This window comes from Homarus americanus, unplaced genomic scaffold, assembly GCF_018991925.1.
Source record: "Homarus americanus isolate GMGI-L3 unplaced genomic scaffold, GMGI_Hamer_2.0 scaffold6354, whole genome shotgun sequence".
In the NCBI taxonomy this organism is placed as follows: Eukaryota; Metazoa; Arthropoda; class Malacostraca; order Decapoda; family Nephropidae; genus Homarus; species Homarus americanus.
This window is the reverse complement of record NW_024715548.1, coordinates 457,248-484,838: the sequence shown is the minus strand read 5'-3', so window position 1 is coordinate 484,838 and position 27,591 is coordinate 457,248. Positions and strand designations below refer to the sequence as shown.

General features: G+C 41.9%; 1 protein-coding gene across 1 annotated transcript in view; it reads left to right on the top strand.

Annotated features, from left to right (window-relative positions):
• The first annotated feature begins 13,362 nt into the window (after positions 1-13,362).
• The window catches only part of LOC121857895 (mucin-5AC-like), a 113,737-nt gene continuing 99,508 nt past the window's right edge, over positions 13,363-27,591 (top strand). Inside the window, exon 1 of the mRNA XM_042354137.1 lies at positions 13,363-14,512. The gene's annotated coding sequence lies outside the window, so the exon portion shown is untranslated. The remainder of the gene's footprint in view (positions 14,513-27,591) is intronic.

Below are 27,591 nucleotides of genomic sequence, written 5' to 3'. Positions count from 1 at the left end.
ACGAATGTTGTTCGGATATCCACATGATTCTTTATACAACCCACCCACACACACACACCTTTGCAGGTATCGTTGCATCATTAGCAATAGAAACTGACCTGGAAGAACTTAATAAGAAGAATCAGAACTAAGGAGGAACAATTTGATGGCTGACGTGACACCACTCCAAGATGGTGACGTGTACACGACAATACTCTGAAGTCATAGTGGTATATAGCCCAAGACAACGAGGTGATGGAGATATATAACCACAAAACGCTGGAAATGGTGGGGAGGAGATAATGTTTTTCTTGATCTTTTCCAAAGGTCTGTTGGTGACGTTTCCAGTGGTGTGAGATCATAAGACTCTTGTAGTGTATTATGTGTCATGATGGATATACTATGGAATGCAGCAGGATGTATCACGAACGGGATTGAAAGCGAATTACAGGTATCTCGTGTGTATGTTTCGTGCTGTGTTGGCTGTCTTCAGAGTTGTGGCCACGTTGGTGGTGGAGGCTACTGTTGGCGATATCTTCCTATAGTTGTGGTGGTGGTGGAAGTTGTTGTTGGTGATGTCTCTAGTGTAATGGTGGTGATGGAGACTCTTGTTAGCAAATATCTCCAGAGTTGTGGTGGTGATGGAGGCTGTTGTTAGCGATATCTCCAGAGCTGTAGAGGAGAGGGCGGTGAAGGCCGTCGTGAGATGAGAAACGGTTGGGAAGGACGCAATCCCGGACTCTGCAAAGTGTGCATGCTGACCCGCGCACGCCATGATGAAAGAAACTGGGCGCTGAACGGATCAGGCGAACGAATATCACCGCTGCCGCTGCTGTCTACATCATCGCCACTACCGCCGCCACCATCGCCACTCTGTAATTCCAAAAAGGCAAGAAATTGGGCGCAGCGTCGTGTCCCAAACCTGATGCATCATGGCGGTAGTGAGGAAGGGTGGTGGGGGAGGGAGATGTTAGACTGGTCAGGAACAGGCTGTTACACCACAAGGGGGAAATGTTCAACTGATAGTGGTGGTGATTCTCAAGAGCTGTTCTCCTGTTCTCTCTGCCACTGAACGTTCTCCAAACCTTGTTATTGCTTGTTATTATTACAGCTCTTTATCTTCACCTCTATTTACACTGTTATCTATTTAGTGAATGATCAACCATTGTTATTTTCTGTTATATGTCACTGCTGATCCCAGTATCTAGATACAGGGATCAGCAGTGACATAAGCAAGTTTGCGGATGACACCAAAATAGGGCGGCAGATTAATTCAGGGCAGGATGCAAATGCACTACAGGAGGATTTAAATAAAATGCAGGAGTGGCCAGAAAAATTGCAATTGAAATTCAACACCAGCAGGTGCAGCGTACTTAATATTGGAAGAACAAATATTGTCAATGTATACAGCCTTAACAACATCAAACTAGAGAAGTCGACTTGTGAAAGAGACATATGGATACTCGTAAGCCAGGACCTTCGACCTAGAAAACAGTGCGTTAATGTTCGAAATAAGGCAAACGCTTCTGCGCTTCACCTTACACAGGACGTAAGAGGGTACCCAACAAACTAGCCCCCCTCCGGGGCAATTTCCAAACAGAGTATTAGGTTTTATATCTAGAAGTGTAAGTAATAAGAGTGCGGAGGTCATATTGCAACTATATCTTGCGCTCGTCAGGCCGCACCTCGATTATGCTGTTCAGTTCTGGTGCCCTTATTATAGGATGGATTTCAATTCACTGGAGTCGGTGCAGCGAAGAATGACAAAAATGATTCCGGTACTTAGAAACCTTCTCTATCAAGATAGATTAAAGAAACTTAACTTGCATTCCCTAGAAAGACGAAGAGTGCGGGGAGATATGATAGAAGTATTTAAGTGGGTGAAAGGAATCAATAAAGGAGATATAGATAAAGTTCTTATAATATCCGAGCAAGATAGGACTCGTAACAACGGATTTAAGTTGGATAAGTTTAGGTTTAGGAGGGAAATAGGAAGAATCTGGGTCACAAATAAGGTGGTGGACGAGTGGAACAAGCTTAGCAACTTTGTAGTAAATGCTGGAACGCTGGAAAGTTTTAAAAGGAGGCTAGATAGATTCATGGACAATAGAGAGTGGTAGTAACTCTAGACAGGAGCTGCCATGCACAGGCCAACCGGCCTATCGCAGACTCCTTATTTTCTTATGTTCTTATTTTCTTATGTTCTTATGTTCTTATTTACCATTTTCTTTAAACCTTTATAATCCATTTATCCTTATTACACTGACTTTCTTCACATCCATCTTCCAAGTTCAACAATTCTTACCACATTCAAATTCTTATTAATATCAAGTCTTTCTAATATGAAGACCCCACCCCGACCACACCTTACCTACACGACACTCAAGGAAAAGACTTTGTTTATACTGTATACGGAAGAAGAACGTAAGACTAAGACCCGTCTATACTGTAAACATAAGAGGAACGCAAGACTAGAAGACCAAAGGCTTAAAACTCTTTTTAATCATGAAGACTCTGCCTCCTCAAACTGTCAAGTGTAGGTCTTAGTGGGTCTTTGTATACGACTACTAACAGATCAATGTCTTGGCAAGCCGTGACGTCATTCTAATATAGTGCATAATTAAGTACTATCATATATTAGAGGAGTATTGTGTGTTTTTATGTGGTGTCCTCTCTCTCTCTCTCTCTCTCTCAGTTAGTGAAGAATGTCGTCCACTGTGAGAGTGTACCAGCATGTGGGTCAAGGGAACAACACCCTGAATTAATGTTGACATCTTCTTCAGTAATAACAAGTGGACATGGGGGGGGGTAGGGGGGGTTGGGGGAAACAATGTATGAGACGTTCTATGATATGTTTAAAGGGTTATATTACAGTTTTAGAATATGACACAATACTAATGTTTAATGTGTGTGTGTCTGTGTGTGTGTGGAGTGCGTGTGTGGTGTCTGTGAGTGTGTGTGTGTGGTGTCTGTGAGTGTGTGTGTGTGTGTGTGTGTGTGTGTGTGGTGTGGTGTGTGTGTGGAATAAAGGGCGTTTGTGTCTGTATGAACCCAAACATCAGTGGTCAGACATCACGAACTGCTGCACTTAAACGTACTAAAACTTCAAGTGTTAGACCGTCATATATATTTTTTCCACCTGACCTTAATTTATATGCTACGTTATAAGTTCAGCTTAAACTTTGACTGAACATTGATATTTATATGACCGTAAAACACACCTTAAAACCATTTACAAAACACACACACACACACACACACACACACACACACACACACACACACACACACACGTTACAAAAGCAGCATCAGAGGCCATTTCTAAACCCCTGATACGATTCCTTAAATTCAACAGACCGTCTCAAGCCCCACCCCGCCCCCCACCTCCCAAATCTGCACTCTCATATCCAGATAATTCGTAATTTTTCCTTTCAAATATTTTTAACGTTGAGTAATTTACTGACTGACTGACTGACAGATACACAAAAAAATCGCATTATTACCTGTGATATTTTAGTGTGGCAATGGTAGATTCGACGGCGTCATGGTAAGCGAGGTGCTACGAGGCGCTACTGTCTCTGTGTGGTGAGGGGGGCGACTACTACACCTGTGGTCCACCAGGTATGTTGGCTTTCACGTTTGTGCTCCGAGAGGTGTGTACTGGGACAGGTGTGTTACATCAGGTGTACTCGAATAGGAGTTCTCTAATGGGTGTGTCCCACTTTGTGTCCTCCCACAGGTGTATTTGAACAGGTGTATTCTAACAGGTGTCCTCCTAACCATGTGCTTCAACAGGTGTCCTCCTAATCATGTATTTCAACAGGTGTATTCTAACAAGTGCAGCCAAATAACATCTTCTGTAACAATAAATTCTCCACTGGACACTCCCATTAAGTCCCGACACGTCTAAAACAATTCTCACTCAACACCTCCATATCAAGTCTCAGTCAACCCGTCACTCTCTAAGACAACACTCACCCAGTTTATTCCTTGTCCAGTCACACCAACAGTCACTCTTCACCTTGACAGACTGGAGCACAAGAACTTTCACTCTGTCACCTCACGTGTTATATGAACTGTGCCATGATAAAAGTGACAACTTTGTTTATTGTGTACGGTCACTGGGAAAACATCGGAAGGCTCGGATCACCTGAAGATTAGACACCCTAGCTTACAGTTTTCACCTTAACGCTAACGTACCCTAACGTAACCTAACTTAAAGCTAACTAAACCAAACGTTACAGTTTTCACCTTAAAGCTAACGTACCTAACGTAACCTAACTTAAAGCTAACTAAACCAAACGTTAACCTAACCTAACTTAAAAGGAAATCTGACCTAACCTAACGCTAAACTGGCGCTAACTTAAATCTAACCTTAATCTAACGCTAAACTGATGCTAACCTAACCTAACCTAACCTAACCTAACCTAACCTAACTAGTCAAAGAGAAAACCGGATTAACTTATTACAGCCCAAAAAAATCGTAACCTGGATTTTTTCTTCAGTTTTTATTCATGCAAGATTTAAAAAAGGATAAATTGAACGTTTTTATTTAATTACTCGATATAAAAATGTTTCCCATGAATGCCCAGAGTTAGTCCATTGTTAAAGACCCTCTGCCTAACCTGTTACAGCCCCCACACCAGTTACAGCTTCAGACCACCAGTTACAGCCTCCAGACCACCAGTTACAGCCTCCAGACCACCAGTTACAGCCCCAGACCACCAGTTACAGCCTCCAGACCACCAGTTACAGCTCCAGACCACCAGTTACAGCCTCCAGACCACCAGTTACAGCTCCAGACCACCAGTTACAGCTTCCAGACCATCAGTTACAACTCCAGACCAGTAAGCTGTTCCTACACCCTCACCGCCCCCCTCCCCCCACACACGCCTGTCCGTTCCTCAGGTTCCCAGTCACGCATGCGCAGTAATCATTACACAATTGTACCGCCCACTGAGCTTTCGGAATGTGTGTGTGTGTGTGTGTGTGTGTGTGTGTATATGTAAAGGTATACAATAAACGTATATGTCCTTATTTATGTATGTGAGTATAAAGGTGTATGGAACTGTATACTACCCAAGGCATCAACACTTACCTCCCACCTTCTTAGTTAAAATCTTACAACCCCTTCTGACCACAACAAACACCGGCAAGGAATAAAGCAAACAAGAGACCTTCAAGGGATAACGTTTGCCTTGTGTCAACACCATACTCCATGACTCACTAGATGTTAGTAACACAGTCCTCGTCATCATCACTACACTATGAGGACTTCCTAGTGGGTGGTGGTTGTGGTGGTGGTGGGTGTGGTGGTAGTGGTGGTGGTGGTGGTGGTAGTGGTGGTAGTGTGGTGGTGGTGGGTGGTGGGTGGTGGTGGTGGTGGTGTGGTGGTGGTGGTGGTGGTGGTGGTGGTGGTGGGTGGTGGTGGTGGGTGGGTGTGGTGGTGGTGGTGGTGGTGGTGGTGGTGGTGGTGGTGGTGGAGGTGTTGAGGACCTGCTATGTTCCCTCCTTCTCACCTTGAGTGTTCCGATACAGGTAATTTGCGTCGTGATGTACCTTACAGACTCTTATAACACCTCCTGTCTCATATCCTGGGGGTTGAGAGTCTCGTTATTACTCACACCCCACCTGGGCATCCTCACATCTCACCTGGCCACCCTCATGCCTCACCTGGCCACCCTCACACCCCACTTGGTCACCCTCATACCTCACCTGGCCATCCTTGCACCTCACCTGGTCATCTTCGCACCTCACCTGGCCATCCTCACACTTCACCTCCACACGTAGAATACAAGGCTTTGACGGATCACTATTGGTAGTGAAGAAAGAACAGTGTTAACCTGTCTCTCTGACTGTACAATGTATCGTGTTATCGATGCATATCATTACATCCGCGTCATTATGTTGATAAAACCCTCAGCTCAATATCCGGATTCACAATACAGCCAAAGATGTGTTTTGGATCACTTGAAGAATATCACCTCCAGCTTATTTCACCTTAAGATTAACCACCCTGACGCTTATTTAACCTAAACTAACATAGACTAACTTAACCTAATGCTGATATAAACTAAAGTAACCTAATTTAACGTAATGTAACTAACGCTGACCTAACCCAACCAAACCTAATCTAACCTAACCTAACTAAACCTAATCTAACTCAACCTAACCGAACCTAACGCTAAACTAACCAAACCAAACCTAACGCTAAACTAACCTAATTTAACGCAACATAACCTAACCTTGACCTAACCCAACCAAATCTAGCCTCACCTAACCTAATCTAACTTAACCTAACCCAACCTATCCTTATCCTACTCTAACATACACACAGGTAAACACAACGAAAGACAAACACAGGTGCGCCACACTCCACGAGATAACTACAACACCGTTAAGTCGCGTCTCTCTTTTGTTCCCCACAGGACGAGGCCTAAACACCGTGTACCGAATCTTAACAATAACGAGGAGGGGGGGTTGTTAGTGGTGGTGGGTGGAGGAGTCAGACCGCCCAACCATCATCAAATGAAAAAGTCGTTATCAGTCAAGTAGTAACTGACAACTCTGACAACTTTTTTATAGATGTCAGTGAGTGATGAGACATTAATGGTCGCCCCTGACAGACAGGTAACTCTCCCTCCCCCCCACCCTTCCCATAGACACCTTTAATTGTCTTCCATAGCGTTAATAGATCTTAAAGCATCAATTCGTAAAGGCCATTTTGTCTTGTGTCTAATCACAAAAAAGTAATAATCTAAACCGTTTAAGTTGTTCCATAACAAATAATTTCTACTTCATCGCTGTAGCTTATCAGATGTTTTTACTTTTCGTAAACTATCCTCTCCTTTTTTTACTTTCTGAAACCTCAAGATCTGACCATAGATATCTCGTCCCCCAATACAGCTTAATGAGGCTCTTTTAACTTAGCCGTAATATAAATTGCTCTTGTGGTCAATCATAATGGCGCTGAGGCAGGGCCGCCGAGAGCTAGCCTGGGCCCCGGGGAAAGATAAATTTATAGGTCCCCTTTACAGATATACTCAATATTTATATCCCCTCCTAGAGGCCCAGGCCTTGGGGATTTATCTCGGCTTATGCGCCCTCTCGGCGGCCCTGCGCTGAGGGCTACCCAGTCATTGGTCAACGTCCTGATCTTGACTCCTTATCATCTTTCTATCTGTTATGTTTTCTGTCAGTCTTCGTTTAAGGTTTCTGTCAGTCTTTTAAGGTTTCTGTCAGTCTTCGTTTAAGGTTTCTGTCATTACTCTGGTAGTTTTCCAAAGCCCCTGACTACTCAGCAACCCTCCTTTGCCCTCGTATCTTCACTCTGTAAATTAGTCTCATTCTCCCATCTCTGTTGTGACTGACGGGTCTATTTTTACACTTCCAGGTACAGTAAATCTGGCGTTCTTCAGGGTAGTGTGTTGGATCCGACGCTTTTCTCGCTCTACAGTACAACCCTCTCTCTTCTTACTGCCAGTCTCACATGGTGTTCCACAGGGTAGTGTGATGGGCCCTAAGCTCTTTATCACCCACTTCCTCTCCTTCACACTGCCAATCCTATCTGGCGTTCCTCAAGGTAATGTGTTGAGCCTACGCTTTTCTCCCCCAACATCAACAACCTCTTCTCCTCTTACTGTCAATCTCATTCACTCCTTCGACAGCTACTGTACCCATCATTGCAGCAGTAATTCATCTCCGTAAGTCAGTATTCTTGATGGAAGTTCACAAGTAATTGCAAATAATTTTAGTCGTGAACCTAATAATATAAACGCCGACCTTTTAAGCATCAGAAACAAAATTACTGGTTAATCAAATTAAGGCATTTCTTTTATATCGCACAATTATACAAATCTGTATAATTTCCTTTTACATCAGCTAATTCAGTGCCTAAGCTCAAAATGGCCAAGTCACTTTCAATTTTCCGAGAACGAGGTATTAAAATTTATGCCCATCATCACCCGGAGAGGCAAATTACACAGCACTAAAGAACACATCAAGGAGAGGAAACTGCCATGTGTACATACCTCTGAGGACGGTCTTCTTTCTTTTCTTCCGACAACAAAATTACCAAGCTGTTGTTTCGAGCATAAAGAAGCTGATATTCTCTTTATGTTTAGGGTTAACTTATATTCATTCATTTCTCTTGGTTGAAGACTAAAAATGTCGTGGTGGCTCTGACAAGTCTAAGAAGAAATTATTAATAATACCTCGACTTGTTTCTCTATCTTTAATAAAACTCAAGGAATATTTAACCACTTCTCGTGAACAACTTGATGAATTAAATGAAATTCTACTCTTATCACCCCAGGAAACTGAGTAGCAGGGAAAAGAGGAATATATGTATACACCAACATACATACGTACATACATACATATAATGGTTGCCCCTCATGTAACGAGGGTGGCCGACCCAAGGGCCACCTAGGGGTGAATTTGTTTAAAGTGTAGAAGCTGTCGCCAACACAACAACCACACCCTAAGTTAACGAGTTGCATGACCCAGTGTCAAGGAATAGTCCGAGAAGACCGGACAGCTCGCCAACTGCACTGGCTAACCATTACCCCGGAGTTGGATCCGCAAATCGATTAACACCCAGGTTCCCAATTACTACTGGGTAGGCAAAGGCAAATGGCGTAAAGAAACTTGCCTGTAGTTTCACTTGCGAGGCGAATATGCTGACCATTACACCACAGGTGTACATGCATATGTACACACATTAACACAAACACTCATACATCTCTCACGTTTCTATGGGAATTAGAATTACGATATATGTGCACCTGTGACTGTACCTAACTTATTGTTCATGCATTAATTAAACAAAATGGAATTAGTATGTTGTTAACCCTGACTCAGAGCGACGGATACAAAACAATAAAGACAAAGATTACATTAAGGTTCTCTTCCTCTCCAATTCTTTCCAACTTCTCCTGCGGCCATAAGTAAATTACGCCAGTCCCTAATCGCTCGGCCATCTACTGTATATATCTGGTATAGTGTGTGTGTGTGTGTGTGTGTGTGTGTGTGTGTGTTTTGTTCACCATACTAATTAAGTATACAAATCAGTCGAGTTTTAGGCGGCAGTTGACACTTTTATGTTGATCCCAGTCTTGAGTATATAATCTTATGGGTATGACGTGTTATTATTTACACTCAAGGCGTAAACACTCTATTTGAAGGATGATTACAGGTAGCCTCACACTGGCTATACAAAACTCGGACTCGTCATCATATAATTACCTGTATAGTACCTCGGCGTTAATTTAGGTAGCTACGGTAACAAGCATGAGTTACCACAAGTGGATAGTCATTATTTTACAACACGGTAACTCCCTCAGTTACCCACCCACCATCCCCCTTCACAATGCGTCACTGGTAATGAGACCACAGCTTCGTCATTAGCCCCCATCAGGAGCACGCAAATGTAGAAGAATTGGGAGTGTTACTGAGCAGTATTGGTGATATTTGCTGTTATTGGATACTCTTTCTGCTGCTGTTCCCGTTACTGCTGTTCCCAGTACTACTTTTATTGCAAGTACTCACTGATGATGAGGGTGGCCACAAAAAGTGGGGTGGAGGAATGATGGTACCGCTGCTGTTATAAAGTACAGTACTCTTACTCTTTTCTCTGATAATATTGGTATTGCTGCTACTGACACACCAGCTGTTCCCTCTGCTGTTGTGGCCGCTGGTAATGCTACACTGATACTCCTCTCATGTTTATATCGAGGCTTAACTGAGTACCTCACCTCCGGGGGTAATTTGAGCTGATCTGTGTACACTTCACGAACAAGTGACGGAAAAAGGTTGGACACACACACACACACACACACACACACACACACACACACACACACACACACACGCGCGCGCGCGCGCGCGCGCTAACTGAATATTTACATACAACAAGTTCTGAACATGCAAAATCTTTTCTATAGAGGCGGTGATGCAGGTAGTGGAGTGGACCTGAACGAGGCACCGGGGAGGAGCAACAACAGCTGGGGGCGGGTGAGTTATGGTGGGGGTGTGGGAGCTACAGGGGAAAGTAAACAGATTCTTCAGGGAGAGTGTAGGGGTGTGCTAGGGTGTAGGGGTGTGCTGGGGTGTAGGGGTGTGCTAGGGTGTAGGGGTGTGCTAGGGGTGTAGGGGTGTGCTAGGGGTGGGGTGTGCTAGGTGTAGGGGTGTGCTAGGGGTGTGGTGTAGGGGTGTGCTAGGGTGTAGGGGTGTGCTAGGGTGTAGGGGGTGTGCTGGGGGTGTAGGGGGTGTGCTGGGGTGTAGGGGTGTGCTGGGGTAGGGTGTAGGTAGGGGTGTGCTAGGGTGTAGGGGTGCAGGTGTACAGGGTGTAGGGGTGTGCTGGGGTGTAGGGATGTGCTGGGTGTAGGGATGGTGTAAGGCAAGCAATGGTGTAGGGAGGGAGAGAGTAAGGCAAGGAAGGAGAGAGTAAGGCAAGTAATGGAGTAGGGAGGGAGAGTGTGGGGGCGAGAAAAGGAGTTGACCGTGGGATGAGGGTGGGGATGCTGACCTACTTTTCCCCCAACAAGACTGAAAATAACTTTCATCATCAAATCATTTCTCATGAAAACTTCGGTATCAGGTTCAAGACAACATAACACGTGGTACAGGGCTACAGAACAACACGTGGTACAAGGCTACAGAACAACACGTGGTACAAGGCTACAGAACAACACGTGGTACAGGGCTACAGAACAACACGTGGTACAGGGCTACAGAACAACACGTGGTACAGGGCTACAGAACAACACGACGTGGAAATATACACACCCATAAGGTACAGACAATACGATACGTCATTCATTAGGAAGTGAAGATGACTTGTGTGGATTGACATGATGGAGGGTGGAGGAGTATGTTGTGTGTCAAGGATGGCGTGAAGTGTGTAAGGACTCAGGAGGAGGAAATGATAACTGTAAGGTTAATAGGAAATAAAAGAGAGGAAGGGCGAAGTGTAGAGAAGTGGACGAGGAATAGGAGAAAGTGACCATGAAATATGACAGCCGCGGTGTACATATTAATGATGAAAGTTACCGGAGGAAGGCGGCAGAGGAATAACAAGCTCGGTAAACAACATACCACACGCGGCTGCCACTGAAACTCCTACTGTAAGAAGCGCCGATGCTGGCAGAAGGCGGGCGAAAGTCCATCTGGCGGAACTTCTTTAAGTGTGTGTGTGTGTGTGTGTGTGTGTGTGTGTCAGAGGAACGCCAAACGCTGTTGATTGCTCGTCCTGTCGCTGAGTTTATGGTAGGGTGATGGTAGGCTGGTTGCGTCAGGGAAGTGTAGTGGGCAGAGGAGACGTGTGTGTTGAGGGGGAGGGAGGCAGTATATACAAGGACTCATGAAAGAGGAGGATGAAGAGGTGTGGGCCAGGTAGGTGTGTATGTAAGGGCTGAGTAATGAGCGACAGGTGATGAAGTGCAAGAGACAGGAAAGGAGGCAGTAGGTGGGTACACACATGGACCACTGGCTGTCTTGATGTACACATGGGATAGTGACAACCAAGCCAACACACACACACACACACACACACACACAGCCGTTCTTGCAACATGAAACATTACACTCGTCAACACACACACAAGAGGAAAACCGTCACGATACAACACATGTTCTTTTGTCATAAATATATAGTAAGGATCGTAAAGTTTTATGCACGCTGCGAGTCGGGGAAACAAATGTAATATAGAAAGAAACATGTCTTACTTCTGGTGCTGAGACTGTACTCAACGAAATTTTAATATTCTCTATAATGGAAAATAAACGTTTGTTGGTTATTACTTGAAAAACACATATTATAATACAACCAACATCATAAATAGCCAACCATAATTATTGTGTGTGTATGTATATATATATATATATATATATATATATATATATATATATATATATATATATATATATATATATATATATATATATATATATATATGAGAGAGAGAGACTCGTCAACGGCCCCTCTGGCAGACATTTGCAATAAACATAAAAACGCCCCAAAGTGTTGTTTCACGGTACACTGTGGCTGTGTCTTGCCAAGCCAGAGTTTCGGAAACATTGCGGGTAAAAACGGCCAAGACAAGAGAGTACACGAGTGTATATTAATAATTACAAAGCTATAATCATTTCTGATTAACTTTAACTGGAAAAAAAATCGGCCAAATATAGACAGAAAAAATGATTGCCAAGAAACTGTCACTGTCAACACCTAACGCAGTCAGAAACAATGTTTACTGTTTGTTTTCTTTAGAGTAACTGGTCTTAGGCCGCGTTAGTGAAGTCAGTGGTGTGACCAGGCGGTGACCCAGTGAGCGGGTTGGGGTGAAGTCACTGGTGTAGCACATCAGAGCTGACTAATGCAAATAAAAATAAGTCACGAAACATATATATTCTTTAATATCACTTGTCTAAAGCAGAATTATAGACGTTGTTTAGCATGGTGGGGATGTGCTGTGTTTTGTGGCCTCGGTGGCAGAGAAATCCAACAAAGAATATTATCCCTTTCTCCTTCATTACCACAGTATGATTACGTATATAGACTAACTGACTCACTCACTCATTCACTCACTGTCATTATTTTTTTATAGTCAATGTTGAAACATTTTGTGATCGGATCTTGTCCATAAATGTTTTCTTCACATAAGACTGGGTAAGCACAATGAAGCATAGTTTTCAAAACTGCTCAGACGGAGTTAACTGCTCCAGCTCGGTGCACTGACCAATGGCAGCTTTAAAAGAAACTCTATTTAATAATAAATATAAGTATAATATTATTGTACAGCCCTTCGTTGTAATCCATGATATTTTAATCTTTTTCTTCACGTTCCTTGAACAAAATAATCCGTGTTATGTTGAATTTACGTTGGACTGTTGGATGAGATGGGATGTTCCGGTTTATAATGTACTAAGACTATAGAACTCAGGTTGTTTCCCTTTTTCCCGTGTGATTTTATCAAGAGTTATCTTATCCACGTTTTCATTGTGGATCTACATGATATATATATATATATATATATATATATATATATATATAAAATATATATATATATATATATATATATATATATATATATATATATATATATATATATATATATATATATACTGTATATATGAGAACAAGAAAAGTCGGTGTACTGATTTTACAATGTGGTCCTCATACTATGCGTGAGATGTGTGTATGCGTCAGGACAGCCCTGGCCAGCCAAGCCAGCCACATACCGGTGCGTCAAGATAACTGTGGAGACAGCATGGGTGAGGGGAGGGCGGCGCGTGAAGCAGTGCGTCAATGCGTGCGGTCGCGCCGCACACCTGAGGGAGGGAGGGAGGGAGGATTCAGAAAGAACTTCAGTATGTCGGAGAGACCGAGGTGAACGGGTGTCGTCGGTCGCTCCAGCTCTCACTCTCCCTCGTGACTTAGCTCGCCACCACAACGCTGTTGGAATTTCTCTCTTCCATCACCAGCTGTGACTGACTCAACAACAGAGAAGAACGGAGAGTAAGCTGACTTCTTAACACGTGGATGTCGTGAATGATAAAACATTTTACTTGCGTTATCTTCTCACAGACCGAGTGATAGGAGAGGGGCGTGTTGCGGTGTGTTGCCTGGTACATGATCTATAACCTATGACTATCAAACTCAGCAAATTTTGTGTGGTGAACATATGTTAACTAAAATTTTAATATTTTCGTTGCAAGAACTATGAGAGTGACTCCAACGGTAATAAAGTATCGAGAAATTTCAATGCTGTAAGAAGTAGTTATCTACAACCACTTACACGTGCTTTCGTTGACAGTCAAGTTAGATTAAGGGAACAACTGGGGTACGCTGTGAACTGTATCAAATGCGAGTGATTTTTTTTAAAGTGCAAAAAAAGTAACGTTGAAAGAGTTAATAGTGAATATGGACGAGAGAGAGGTCAACTCAAGTGTAGTGAGTATGAAGCGTCAATGAGGATGAGCGACGGCAGCCACTTACGGAACACCACTGTGATTAAATATTGTCACTTGCTGTCATTAGTCAAGGTATAAAGAACTGAATTCAGCCTTAAAAAAAAGGCTTTTACTTAGTGATATCTCAATTGCTGAACAAAGAAAAGAGCAAATTATATAAAAAGCATGTTTATGAAATGACAGCTGAAAAATGCGACACACAAGTGTAAACAAAACGAAAAAAATAAATGAAAGTGAAAATTTTAATAAACATACGTAAAAAAAAGGAAATTTAAAATTATTTCAACAAAGTAATAAACCTGTAATCTTTATACCGTACTACAATTATATAAATACTACTAAAAAGTTATCACGATTGGGTTTTATCACAGACACATCAGCGGCTTCTGTGTTTGGGGTAGGTCGGGTGACACATACCCTGGCAGCCAGACAGGTGCGTGTGTGGAGTGTGCCCGAGATGTTCCGCTGTTCCCGCAGTAGTGACCACGGCTACTGCTGGAGGCACTGACCACCCTCACCCCTCCAACACACCCACCTCCATCTTCTCCACTGCCTTCAGGTAAGATAATTATCCACTGGTGTTTCCTTTTTTACACTTTATTTGAAGAAAAAAATTAACACAAGTACAGCTTTTCCCCTTAATACATTCACTTTCCTCTACGTATTTTTCCCCTTTTATAAACTCTAGCTTTCCATAACAGCGTTAATTATTTATTAATACTCCCCACACATCAGTTATTTTCCTTATCATGTCAATAGGAACGAAATGATGTCAATAGAGAGAATATGATGAAAAACAAGTACTGTACTGTACGTATGTTTTTACGATTGTCAGAATTACATCACCGCCCTCCTTCAGAGTAAAGAAACACCGCTCAAATTCACCGTCATTGTGTTTATAATAGAGAGAATAGCGATAATGCCGACCTATAAAGAAATAAAAGAATATCACTTAAATACACCGTCATTGTGTCTTGTTAATGAGGTCCTCTAGAAAATAAAGAGAGACAAAGAATGTCATTCCAGCACGCCGCCATTGTTACAGTTTTTGAGATACAAGGTTTAATAATAATACCTTCCCTAACAGACGGCCAGTAGCTGTGACTGTGGTAGAGCGGGACTGTCGTGCACCTGTACTCTGACATTATTTATCTCGAGCTAATACTTCCAACAACTATTATTATTATTATTATTATTATTATTATGCCTTTAAGACACTGGCATCTCTTTTTTTTTCCTATATTGTGAAGGTTTCAATTAAAATCTAGTAAATACCTTCAAGAGTTATAATTAATATACCTTTAATACACCCGCTATAAAGAGAGTTCTATCTCATAATTGTTTTATTGTTGTACTAATGTATTATCAACCTTTTAACATTAAAACAAATATGTACTCGCTATTTTAATTAAGTCTCCACCCAATACTTCAAAGAGCTGCCATTGTTCGGCTTAAAGAAATGCGTTTTAATTCCTCTACTGAAGAGACATTCATATCATGTGCAAGGAGGTGGAATTTCTTCACCGCTATCCAGTATTGTTTTAATGGCTGAAAGGAGTCCATTAAGTCCATTAATAACAGGAATGTAAGCAAATACGGGGGGGGGGGGACACCTAACAAAGCCTCACGTGAAATCTGATCGAGGGTTAAAAATTTCAACAGTTCAGTACAATGTCAGTGACCGACGAGATACATTACCAGGAATTTCTCTAACACAAGAAAGTAACAACTGTGCATCAAGTACGTTTTCAATTACAGTATACAATTTATATAAGCGCTTACGAACCTGAGTCAGAGAGAGACCAAACTACTGTCAACGTCAAAACTATTAACCGAGACGCCGTCCACTCGACAAACACACAAGATATTTAAAGCATGATATATCAAATTCTTGGAGGTTAATATGATACTTATATAGACAAACTCTGGCAGGTTTATGAGAATATAACAAGTGAGCCACCAGAAGCTAGCGACACAAACTGACTCAGTGGGTGTGTACGGTATTATCCTGGCACCATCATCTGGGTACTGTAGTTCACATCAGTTTGCCGGATACAAATACTAGGCTTCAGGTCGGGGTTTTTTATGTATTTGAATATTGGATCAAAAACACGCGTGAGTGACATATTTCACAGTGGTACAGTCACCCAAAAAAGTCCTGTCGCGAACCATGAACCCCGAGATTCAGACTCTTGAATCCGAAGCATTAATGGACAGAATAATGTGTCAGAGTCTCCTGCTTCGGGTTCACGAGTCTGAATCTCGGGGTTCATGGTTCGCGACAGGACTTTTTTGGGTGACTGTACATCGTTCAGAATGGGAAATGTTACTAAGAGTCTCATGTGGGATACATAAGCATGGATTCAGGATCAGAATTCTTAATACAAAAGGTAAATACAACATATTCGTCTATAATCGACTATTTTTAAACCTTGTCTCTTGATAGATATACAGTGTGCTCTTGCAAATATAAAATACTTAGATTTTTTTATAGATCTATCAACAATATATGAAAACAGTAAATGGGGTCCACAAACGTTATTGACTCGGAACTAAACTGTTCTTTCTACTGAGACTGATGGGTGGGCAGGATTTTATTTTTATTATTATTTTATTTATTTATTTTATTTTTTTAATGTTTTTAGGGGTGTTACCTTCGCGGACCTTAAGATAAAATGCTGGCTCGCCCAAGTGGATATGAAGAAAACGGTTAACCTAACCTGCGTAAAATAGTTCACTCTTGTCTGTAACAATATTTTCAAAAATTTTCCTGCCTCAATAAATAACAGATAGAGGTAAACGTAGAGAGACTCTCCACATAAACGGAGAATCCGTGTGTACGGTTTTCTAGAATCTAGACCGTACTTGTCATAGTGTTTTTAGTAATGAAGTTTACAATGTCAACTTATATTGATTGACATGACTGTCGAATATTAGACAGGTTCATCACTGAAGTAAACAAGAAGATAAGTTACCTTTCAGAAAAAAATATACCGGTGGATATAATTGATTATTATAATACATACAGTACTGTATAGTGTAAATCAAAACGCCGTACACAGGCATGTTGTGTACTGATCCAATACCCGGAAATACTAACGCAGAATCACAAATACATACACACGCTGAAACAGAAACTCGGCAGAATATTAGTTGTCGTGTCCTCTTTAGCTTTTGACACTCGTGAATGTTCTTCATCAGTAGACAAATATTTAGTGGTGGTGATATGTAATCACTAACCGGTGTGTCCAGACTAGCCAGGGAATAATAATACAAAAACCAATAAACTTTATGTTACAGAAATTATATATTTGCGGAGTTCGAATATTTTATAAAAAAAATACTTGATTTACCATGTACAGGTATGGCAAAATACACTAAAAAGTTTAGACAATAACACTGTTTTCGTGTCATAAAAAACACCCTTCACAGTAAGGTTGCATTACAAGGTTGCAGTTTTCGTGGTGATGACTTTAGCGTAACGCGCTGTAAATATATTTACATCACCCTGTAACGACACGTTGCCAAGTGTTAGCTGCAAGTTCTGGACGTTAATAAAGCTTACACAAGACTAGGAGTTATGGCGTCACGGCTCCACCTCTCGCAGTTATCATAACACAAGTTACCGCAACGTTGTGGTGGACATACTCCCTCCGTCACCCTTGCTACGTGGCTTACGCGAGAAGTGTCCGTCCGGCTAACTAGAGACGCTTATCATAACGAACAGGGTGTGGTAATTACGGCAGAAATCTGTTTTATAACCGTGGTCAAGAATCAGGGAATGAACTCTATCTTCCATTCGTGAGACGGCCATGCCAGCCCCTGTCCAATTAGGTTTGTTCATAACCGTTTCCCAATTCATACGAGCAGCTTGGTATGGGAATGGTTCAAAGAACATCCGGAATTTGAGGTTATAAAATGGCCAAGCAAAGGGTGTGGCGTTCACGTTATAGAAAATGGTTGGGTCGTGCTGGTCAGGACGTGGGATCTACAGGACGAGAGGAACCTGGCAGCCCAAGAAAATCATGCCAGGGAGAATATAAGACGTATCCCTAACTATTGTAAACGTCTTGTTGAATCTGTTCCTGGAAGGTTACATACAATCATAAAAGCTAATGGAGGATGGGGACAGTAATAGCTGCTTGGTCAGTCAGGAGTCTAAATTTCCGGATGATCTGAGGACCATTTCCTTATCCCAGTTGTCATGACATTGTGTTCAGTGTTTGAGACTGCCCATCTTGTCCGGTTATTGTCACAATATTGTTTTGTTTGTGATATTTCGTAAGGACAGTATTTGTTCATAATAACAGGAAAAATATAAATTTTAATTCTGCAAATAAAATTATAATTTAATGTTTCCCCTAATCACACGTCTTCATTTCATAAACATAAAATAAAAATAAGACTTTACGATATTGCATTTTATACAATCACTGCGTTAAGTGTTTGAGAAAACACAACTTTTGCATTTATTAATACAATATTGTAAAAATATATATATATATATATATATATATATATATATATATATTATCCATAATTACAGGAAAATACATTGTTGTATTCTGTAACTGAAATATTATTAAATACATCCCTCACTCATACGTGTTCTCGTAAAAGGATCAAACAGAGATATTAAGAATTTGTTGGTATAATCATTACTGGGGCGATGGGAATCACCCAGGTTAAAATATAGACAACATAGGATAGTAAAACTGTATGGTTATTTAGTGATGATATTAGGACCTTAGAATATAGTGCGTAAAGTAAACATAATTATGCTGCTGTAATCACCTCGTTTAGTTGTTCATGAAACGAGACATGACCCGAGGCAGTGGTCCCCCCCCCCCCAAGGAACTGAATTGCCACCAGTTGTAAGAGCTCTCGCCCAGGGGGGCCGTTATGACTGTACATCATGCCCGCATACAAGTGGATTTAACTGTCAGGATACAACGAATCAGTGTACAGCATTCCCGTATTCGAGTGGATGTAGCAAGCGGAGGTGAGGGACTCGCTGCACGGTCTATTAATTAATAACTCACCCCCGTACGTCCACAGTCACAGGAATATAATTGGTTCCGCCGTCCAGGTTGTTATGACGTTCCACCGTGTAATTATGTTGAGTTTCCTGACTTGAGCGCACACACACACACACACACACACACACACACACTATGGGGGGCTGTAATACGGTGTGGCGGACCTCACATAAAACATTCTCTCTTTATCTCCACTGTATTATACCTTCGTTATACTTACCGTAACCTTATGTTAATGTTCCGTAGATTCACATAAACTGCTCTTGGAAACCCTATCATCTTCCCCCTAAACCCACTGTGGAGACCCCCCCCCCAAAATAAATATATTGGTAAAAAAAAATTCATCTGCATAAAGTCAGGACGATACCAGCAACACCTGACCAGACTGATGATGATGTTCGCGCGTGAGGAATGTTTTATCAAGCGTCATTAAACCCAGCGAATCACTAATTATCGCTCACCCTCTTAAGATAACAAAGTGTTCAAGTCTTAATTTGACTTAAGTTTGTTTACTTTTTCACGTACGATACATAACAAATTAATTACATCTGAGAAATATAATTGAGACAAAGAATTTTCCCTCTTAAATCAATATTACTTTCCCTAGAGTCAAATATTTTTCCTGGAATCAATACTTTTATTTCCCTATCGTAAAAAAAAATTAGACAGCTAATCACTTCACAGCCGGCACGACAGACCTTGAGAGAAACCCGTCCTGGCGCTAGGTGTGTGTATATGTGTCCTTGATAAGAACCAGTTGTAGAAGGGAAGGAGGAAGTAGGAAGGGAGGCAGGGAAACGAGACACGAAGGGAAGGAAGGAGGGAGGGAGGGAAACAAGAGAGGAGGGGAAGGAAGGAGGGAATAGGAAAAGAGGGTGGGAGTAAGGAAGAAGGATGTCATCACTGCCTACCTGCCTCCTCTCTCCTCCTTCATCCACAGTGCCAGGTCCTCACTGAACACAGCTGAACACACACATACGATTACATAATAAGATAAACTTGCACATTATTCTTTTTTCTTACACTAAGAAAGGCCAAAAGGCCATCTGGCTTCTGTAACATCTACCTGGCAGACTGCTGGACGCAAGTACATGTTAATATTATGTAATACAGGTATACCTATTCTTGGACTGCATACCTGCATTGTCTATGTAAATTGTATACCTGCATTATCTATATACACGCTGAACTGCATACCTGTATTGTTTATATACATGCTGAATCAATGTAAACTTGTATGGCGATATTACTGTATATCTATCTATCTATCTATCTATCTATCTTTTTAATAAATGATGTTTTAGGGTGCGTGGTGACTACATCTGAATTGTTAAATAATATGACGTGTTCATAGCAGCTGAGGTAATATTTATAATCAGTCTGGGAAGCAATGTTTCTATATTGAAAGCTTTTGTCAATCAAGTGACCCGCTCCCCGATTCCATCATATGTAACCTATCATATCTGCTCATTGTATATTTTCAGCCTTCGGGCTGCCATGTTATCTTAATAAACAGTTAATTATTATTATTATTATTATTATTATTATTATTATTATTATTATTAAACGAAAAAGTCACTTAAAAACAGTTCTTAATACCTCCCTTATACACAAATGCAAATTTTTGTGTTTCACGTGCTTTAATTTTTTCAATTCCACCAAATCATTTTAAGGGCCAATCACTCGTGGTGCAGCCCCCCTCCGCTCAACCGACGGTAACTCCATAATTAAAGACGATGAAGGCCTCCTTCAGCGCTGGAAAGAGCACTACCATTCACTGCTCAACCGAACACTGACGTAGATGTCCTGACTACCCAGCAGGTCCCTCAGCATCCAGAGCTGACCCACCTCAGCTATCCTCCATCACTGGATGAGGTAGCTACTGCCATCAAACAGATGAAAAGTAACAAAGCCTCAGGGCCTGATGGAATCCCAACCGAGGTGTATAAAGCAGGAAGACCTCTGCTTCACTCTCCCCTGGAGAATATATGGGAAAAGAAGGAAATTCCCCAAGCTCTTAAAGACGCCTCCATCGTCAATATTTATAAGAACAAGGGAGACTGGTCAGACTGTGGAAACTACAGCGGGATCTCGCTGCTGTTCGTAGCTGGCAAGATTATCACCCGAGTCCTCCTAAACAGACTTCTTCCTGACGCGGAAAACTTCCTCCCAGAATCTCAATGTGGCTTTAGACCATCACGTGGCAACTCTGACATGATCTTTGCTGCCCGTCAGATACAGGAAAAGTGCAGAGAACAGCGTCGTGACCTGTACATGGCTTTTATCGACCTAACCAAGGCCTTCGACTAGGTCAACAGGGAAGCCCTCTGGTGGACCCTCAGCCGTTTTGGCTGCCCCAAAAAATTCATCGCTGTTGTGAGGCGACTCCACGATGGCATGAACGGCAGTGTCCTGCACAATAGCACCCAGTCTGAGTTCTTCCCCATCCAAACTGGGGTTAAACAAGGGTGTGTACTGGCACCGACTCTCTTTTCCATTTTCTTGGCTGCCTTCCTTACTTGTGCCAGTGCCAATTTTGCCGGCCGGGTGGACATCGAGTACCGGATCAAGGGTCTTTTCAACATAAGACGACTCCAGGCAAGAACAAAGGTGTCGGCAGTTTCAATTACTGAACTTCAGTATGCAGACGACCTCATTCTTGTTGCTCACACTGAACACGACCTACAGGAGATCCTGAACACCTACGCAGATGCGTATGCACACTTCGGCCTTGAGGTACTACCCTCTCTAATGTTACCCACTTTCGGTATCTCGGCTCCCAGCTGTCCACCACCGCGGACATCGATGGAGAGATTCAGCATCGGATCAGATGTGCATCTCAAGCCTTTGGCAGACTCCAAAACCGTGTCTTCAGCTGTAGGGAGCTGAAATTATCTACAAAGTTACATGTATATCGAGCAGTGGTCCTCCCCACCCTGCTATTTGGCAGCAAGACATGGGTCACATACAGGAGGCAACTCAAGGCACTTGAAAACTTTCACCAACGTAGTCTACGTTCCATCCTCCGAGTTCACTGGGAAGACAAGAGAATAGTTGCCAGTATTCTTGCTGACACCAACTGTAGAAGCATCAAGGCTACCATTATCCATGAACAACTACGCTGGACTGGCCATGTTACCCGCATGGACGACAGTAGACTGCCAAAGCAGCTACTTTACTGTCGCCTAACGAATAGTAAAAGCAACGCCGTCGGGCAACTGAAAAGGTATAAGGATAGTCTTAAGACAAACCTGAAAAAGTGCCAAATCGACCCCCTCAGGAGACGATTACTCCACATCGTAACACTTGGAGGAACATCACACGAGAAGGTGTCAATTCTTTCGACTTAGCCCGACTGCAAACTGAGACAGACAAGCGCCAACGCCGGAAATACGCTGCCACCGCCCCTCCCGCACTAGATGTAGCCCTCCACATGTGCAACATCTGTGAACAACTCTGCCGGACCCGTATCGGCCTCTTTAGTCACCTCAAAACTCACCAATGAAGGTGCCATCCCTAATAACTCATATCATTGTATCATAGCTGGATGATCGTCATACTCGATTCCGAGTGACAGCAAAGTAGTAGTAGTAGTATATACAAATAGGATAACGTGAGGATTAACCACCCCAGGATCGGTTAGGTTAAGTTAGGTCAGCTTTAGGGTGGTTAATCTTTAAATGAAATTAACCGGTGGTTTAATCTTCACGTGATTCTGCAAATGAAAGCAACATGAGTCATCTACACCAGAAGGACGCTGACCAAGGTTACAGTCGATCCGGATGTGTTGCATAAGAACGGATACACAAGTGAACAGTACGACGAACGCTCCTCATCACCTATATTAAGTCTCTCTGTAAGATGTAAAATCAACAATGTAAACAATAGCGATAACGGGGGTGACTTTCACTTTTAATATCCCACTAGATTTGGTAAACTGACGCTTTATAAAAAATATTGACAAAATAAACCTTTTAGTCGCATGTTTCTGAAATATAAAACGATGGGCAGAGACGCTCCAAGTAATGAATACCTGGCACGAGGGAGGAGTCAAATGAGAGTGTACGATGCCAAGAGGAAGAGTCAAATGAGAGTGTACGATGCCGAGGGGAAGAGTCAAATGAGAGTCTGTACGATGCCAAGGGGAAGAGTCAAATGAGAGTCTGTACCATGCCAAGAGGAAGAGTTAATTGAGAGTCTGTACGATGCTGAGAGAAAGGAGTCCGTACGATGCCGAGAGGAAGAGTCAAATGAGAGTCTGTACCATGCCAAGAGGAAGAGTCAATTGAGAGTCTGTACGATGCCGAGAGGAAGAGTCAAATGAGAGCTGAGAGGAAGAGTCAAATGAGAGTCTGTACGATGCCAAGAGGAAGAGTCAAATGAGAGTCTGTACGATGCTGAGAGGAAGAGTCAAATGAGAGTCTGTACGATGCCGAGAGGAAGAGTCAAATGAGAGTCTGTACGATGCCGAGAGGAAGAGTCAAATGAGAGTCTGTACGATGCTGAGAGGAAGAGTCAAATGAGAGTCTGTACCATGCCAAGAGGAAGAGTAAAATGAGAGTCTGTACGAATATAAACAAAGATTTGTCAATAGATGATTCAAGACCATGATGGCTCTTGGTGCATACAGGTCCTCTAAAGGCACCCCGAGGAGGCAGTCAGTCAGGCTACATTCAGACAGCCACGACAACAAAGACCGCTACTTCTTATCACCGGACAAGACTGTTTAGCATGAGTCTTTGGTCACAAGTAGTTCATTATTGTCGTTTTTAACCTGTTTATTACTCGCTCCTCCTCCTGCTCCTCCTCCCTATTCTTCTTCTCTTCCTCTTTCCTAGCTCCTCTTCCTCTCCTCCACCTCTTATTCCTTTCTAGCTCCTTCTTCAACTTATTCTTCCCCCCCCCAACCTTCTTTCCCCTTCCCTTATTCCTCCTTCTCCTCCACCATTTCCTTTCTCCTTCCTAACCTCCTCCACCCCTCCTCTCCTCTCTATCTCCACCTCCAACATGAAGAGTAAACAAGATTGTCCAGTTGTTGTTGTTGTCAGCTGATATGAATAACGCTTTTCACTTCCATATCGTAACCTCTCTCTCTCTCTCTCTCTCTCTCTCTCTCTCTCTCTCTCTCTCTCTCTCTCTACAAAACATCAGCAAGGAATACCACAGGCAAGGTCATTCGCCTCTCACACACACACACACACCATCGACCATCACTTTCCTACTTACACAATAACTCACTGATTCACGTAATAACAGTGCATGACTACAGCACATGTTTTGTTTTGCTTTACTAGTAAGCGTCCCTGGGGATAATATGTGTTATATTGGTCTCGTAGTTTGCTGACACATATTGTACACACTTATTACATATAAATATATAAATGTATAATATTTATCTATACATTATACAGAAATGAATGCAACTTCGTGTAATTTAGAGAGAGAGAGAGAGAGAGAGAGAGAGAGAGAGAGAGAGAGAGAGAGAGAGAGAGAGAGAGAGAGAGAGCCAAAACGGTGCAAGTGATTTTTTATTGTGTGTGTGTGTTTTTACCCGGGGCGCCTCAGTTGTTGCAATCACACTGAACTAAACATATTCCGTCTCTAAGCTGTTGTTTTTTGTTTTTTAAGTTAGCTGTGCGGGGTCTTGTTTCCGCTTGGTAACCTGAAAGCCCTTAAGGAAGTCAGTTAAATTCGGTACAGTTTACTAAGCCAGTCTAGGAGTTGATGTGACGAAGTCCATTAAACTGTGTATGTCAAGCAATCGGTCCGGAATACGGTAAACTGTGAATGAACTGAAACCAGTCAGAGTCAGTTAACAGTACGATGAACTGCAGTAAACTGAGCCAGGCTTTAAGTAACGCCATCAAGAGGTCAATGCAGCCTTTGTTATGTGAACTACGCTGGTTAAGGAGTCGGGGGGTTAATGCACAATCTTAGGGTTAATGCAGTCTTAGGGAGATCAATGTGCAGTTTTAGGGAGTTATTGCACAGTCTTAGGGGTTATTGCACAGTCTTAGGGAGTTATTGCACAGTCTTAGGGGTTATTGCACAGTCTTAGGGGTTATTGCACAGTTTTAGGGAGTTATTGCACAGTCTTAGGGAGTTATTGCACAGTCTTAGGGGTTATTGCACAGTTTTAGGGAGTTGTTGCACAGTCTTAGGGAGTTATTGCACAGTCTTAGGGGTTATTGCACAGTTTTAGGGAGTTGTTGCACAGTCTTAGGGAGTTATTCTTAGGGGGTTACTGCAGTCCTATGGGTTATTGAACAGTCTCTGGGGACTATTGCAATCTTAAATAACTGAAGCAAGCCAGTTAAGACATCATTGGAGTCAGTACACAGTGATGGTGAACTGAACTGCTGCATCAGTGAGTGAACCTCAACTTGTGGCCGTCAACCCGACCTGCCGTCTAGCCTCGAGCACAACCCGTTACCTCGTCGAATATTATCATCACTACTGTATACTGCAGGTCGTCGGTCGCGCCCAGTGGAGACGCCTTTGACTCTCTCTCTCTCTCTCTCTCTCTCTCTCTCTCTCTCTCTCTCTCTCTCTCTCTCTTCGACAAAAGTCACACAAGTAACGTTATCTCACCAGTGTCACGCGCTACATGTATATAAATGATATAGTATGGCTGTTATGTATGTGTTATATACCGTATAGGGTGTCTACTGAGTTCCTCGGTGTTTGGTTATATTTGTTTACATAGACCGTCGAGGAAGTTACCCAATCAAAATATTGTTTTTTATTCAAGAAATTCTCTGCACACAATTAATCTTCACCGGGATTCTATAAACAACAAGAGATTTAACAAAATATCCTGTAATAACGTTAAGACGGTCAAATTATATTAAATAAGCTATGATCCAATAAGTGCATCTGTGAACTTAAATAAACTACGACATTAACCTGAAGCATAATAGACTTGTGTGGAAGCTAAGCAAAAACAACAAGACATTTAGAGAAAAATATATTTACAAATATTTACTCTGACCGGCAGCGAGAGACGAGTGTGTGGTGACTGTAACTTCATTATTTAACTTTCTAAGAGTCGAGAGTATTGTGACGAGACGGAAATCGATCTTGTTTTTCTTCGGTCGTGTTGGATAATGTTGGTACAGGTAGTGGTGAAGTATATTCAATAAAACCACATTTTAGAGTTCTCGCTTAGAAAGGTATTGATGTTTTAATGTTTTAATGCGCTTCAAAGGGTAAAATAACTTGGAATGCCTAAACTTCATATCATCCCAAAAACTTTGTACTGTACTGTACTGTACGGAGTATCAGGAGCTCAGAATGATTTTGTGTACGGTAACGATTGCACGATAAAGGACTTCGAAATTCCCTTCCCGGTAAAAGAAACAAACAAATTAATTTTCATTTCCATCAATTAATTTCTTTAAGCATTTCAGATGATCAGTGAAAAACGAACCGTGATATCTGGTGTGTGGTGGACACTCACCTCATGTGGTATAAATGAAAGTTTTACTAAAGAAAAAATGTCAACAAAATAATCTAGGATGTGAATTTTCGTGGGTAAAAATTAAAATCATCAAAAATGGCAGTTTAATATATCGACCAAACAGGCGTTTAGTATACAGTCAACAAGAAGTGTGTGTGTTCACATGTTAACTCCCATGACCTAACCGGCACCCGAAATCCCAGTACAAACACCATAAAATTCGCGTTCCGTGCAGCGCCACACACACACTCGTGTGCACCAAATGGAAGGGTCTCTCTACCCTCTCCCATCAGTCAATTATATAATTTGACGTAATGGTATATGATCTAACGGTGAGAGCATTTTTAAACAAATTGAATACATGAATCTACCTAAACCAATCTTCCCAGTCAGCAATATTAATTCACTCTCGTGTCTGTAGCATTTAATATTTCAGTGTTGCTGTCAGTTCTCTTATAACTTTTATTTATTCTTCGTGGACTAATGTAATTACTAACCTTGTTACACGCTTAAAGATCTTAGTTGTTGAAGCATCATAACGTTTTACTGGCTGATACGACAGCGTAGTGATCACGCTGACTCTGTATAGGATATATAGATGTCCCTATATCATCTTTTGGCTTGAACATTAATTTACCTACATTAACAGACCTTCGATTATCAACCAATATAAACATTCATATCGATACACCACTAACACGTAGGAACATTATTATCTCAAGTATGTGAAAATATGAACACCGAGATGAAACAATGTGCTTCTCTCAACACTCAAGGTGATAGTATAAAAACGTATCATGGGAGAACAGAACGACACATGACAACAAGATTTAGGTGAAGATGACGCATCTCACATTCTGTGTAGAGAGTTACTTTATAATGAAAATTATATATAAACTAAACTGAATAATGAGTGACGTGATATGACTGACTCAACAACTTGGGCACGAAAGGTCTTCTATAATTTTACCGCAACAGCTAAAACTGAATCACCCAAGTCCTTCCAAAGATTCACACCCTGAACTAACATGTACACACTAACTTATTTCCCATGAAGAATCTCAATCAATATAAATAACCAAAGAAAAACCCGAAGTGCAACTCACAGCTCATCTCACGCAAGTCTACCCCCCACCAAAA